This window comes from Pelodiscus sinensis, chromosome 3 (assembly GCF_049634645.1).
Source record: "Pelodiscus sinensis isolate JC-2024 chromosome 3, ASM4963464v1, whole genome shotgun sequence".
Taxonomy (NCBI): Eukaryota; Metazoa; Chordata; order Testudines; family Trionychidae; genus Pelodiscus; species Pelodiscus sinensis.
This window is the reverse complement of record NC_134713.1, coordinates 103,729,783-103,732,407: the sequence shown is the minus strand read 5'-3', so window position 1 is coordinate 103,732,407 and position 2,625 is coordinate 103,729,783.

Below are 2,625 nucleotides of genomic sequence, written 5' to 3'. Positions count from 1 at the left end.
GATGTAGCTAGCTGGCTGTGCTTAACCAAGTCAAATGAACAGGTGAAAACTTCCAGTCAGTCCTCAATCAGCCTGCTTGAGAAGAGATATAGGCCATGTTCGGTGGCACATCAATGTTATGTAAAGGGCCATGTGTGCCCCATCTAAGGGCTACTTGGAAAACCCCAAACATGTACTCTCTCCACACCATGGAGATGGTTTCTGCGCTTGCTCTGGAACAGATCATGGAAGTGGACTAGAGCTACATTTATGCTGAACCAGCCATCCCTACACCATCAAAAACAGGTGTGGCAGGGTCACAAAATTTGATTTAGGCCACCAAAGGCCACCACTTTCAGGCGGAAATCAAGGAAGGGGGAAGCTGCCCCTGTATGGGATTCATTCTATCTACAGAGAGCCCAAATATTTTGTGCACAGTACTTATGTGGATATAGTGTACATCATCCATAAATAGCCCCCACCTCACCATTCCCATCTTCACCATTTTAATCTATCTGCTTGGGTGGCAATGTCAACTGATTCACCACCTAGAAGTTCTGCGTAGGGAAAATGCACGGGTCACCCCAACGTTTTAATTCTGTGTTTCTCTAGAGTGCTGATGTGTATGTTTGTCCTTGAAAGCAAGTTTCAAACAAAGGGTAGTGAAAGAATTCTTAAACCCCTCCCCCCTCCTAGTAATTTGTTTTGATTTATTTAAATTTGGAAGATGTTAGCCTCATGGCAACAATATTAAGCAAAAAAGTGCTTTAATCATTTTTGAAGGGGATGGGATTAGTCAGAGCAGTGAATTTAGAAGTCTTCATTTTTCAGCCATTTGTACACTCCTCTCTCTGCTAACATCTGTATTTTGAAGTTAGCAGGCCTCACAGAGCCAAGGCTGGATTAAGAAATGGGCTTTAGGACACCCTTAGCCCAGGATGCTGGGCTGCAGCCCCTAAAGCCTCTTCATGCTTTCTTCCAGGCCTGCTCCGCCTGGCTCTGTGGGGGGAGGGCAGCTCTGTGTGCTGTTTTTCTTCCTCCCTTTCCTCTCTGGAGCCATGTCACCATGATGGACACTACACCGGGAATCTCCATCTCTGTACTGCCCTTGCCTGCAGTCTCTGCCACTCCACAACTGCCATTGACAATTCCTGGCCAGTCGGAGCTGTGGGGGTGGTGCCTGCAAGTGAGCGTGGGCTGCACAGCATCACCTATTCCCCCCACACCATTCACCTCTTGGTGTAACCAAACTCCTGCCCAAACCCCACACCCTTATCCTAACCTCCTGCCCTGAGACCTGCTCCCATAATCCAGATCCCTTGACCACAGCCTGGAGCATCCTGCACGCCAATGCCTCATCACCAACTTCACCCTACAACCTACACCCCTAGCTGGAGCCTCTTTCCCTCTCACCCCATGCCCACCCTTGTGCCTCAACCCGCAGTCCCCTCCCACACACCGAACCCTTGATTTTTGGTGCCACCCCAGAGCCTCAGGGGCTCACAAAATCTAGTTCCGCCAGACACCCAGACGGGTTAATCCGGCCCTGAATGGAGTCATAGATTTTGTTCCAGATGTAAGGCATGCAACAGCATTGTTCACATGGTATCCTGTTTTGTTGTTGTTTTAACATGCCTGTTGGAAACCTCACTGCAGATAAGCCTAAGCCTTCATATTCACCACAGGTTTGCATCCCCTTCCTGGTGGTTTGATAGATTGCTGCTTGCCAAGTGTCTCTTTAGAGATTAAATTATTTGAAAAAAAAATCCCAACAAAGCAACTCAGTAACAACAGGCTACCCTCACTCCCCCCTCCGTTTAGGAGCTATTTTAAAAGACAACATTTAGGCTTTGCATAAAACAGCTTTTATCAACCCTTGTGGCTGTTCTTCCCTAACTAACGACAAAGACTTTGGCTGTTTGCCCCTCACCTTTCTCATTGCTAAATCATTTACACCTTTGCAAAGTAGCTACAAGAGCTTGCCAGATGAGAAAGCCAAACTTACTCTGAACAGGGTGAGGCAGTGGGGAAACAGGACCTCTGCAGTAGCTAAGATGCCATTGGCACAATTCTGGAGACAGGGCCAAAACTGGCAGCAAGCCATTTTTCTGATACATGGTCATGGGGATGATGGATATCAGTCCACCCTCCAACCCAAGATAAGGATGACTTAATCTTATGCAGGCTGTCTGTGATCTTTAAAGGTAATTTTGGCAGCACAGAAGTTCTTTTATTGTTTTGTATATGTTTTCTGCGTAATGCTTTTCCCTTAAGAATAAAATAGGCTTGCATAAAAAGTGCTTTGTGGGTAACTTATAATTGTAACCATTCAGCCTTTTAATTGTCTCTGATGAGGCAGGTGATCTTGGGCAGACTGTCCCTGCTGCGGATAGTGAATATTATGATAATCTAATCTAACCTATTTGTAGCCCACAGAACTAACGTTAGCATTTATTTTATTTAGCAGTAACACAAAGAACCTATAGGCTTGTATCCAATAAGACATTGGCTTGAGAAGGCTTGAGGCCTATGAACTTTGGAGCAGATAAATGGCCTAACAGTCACTCCTATATTTTGGGGAACTGAGAATAGCATTTAAGGGGGAAGTTTGACCATAACGACACCAGTCACCCTAGGAACATGCCA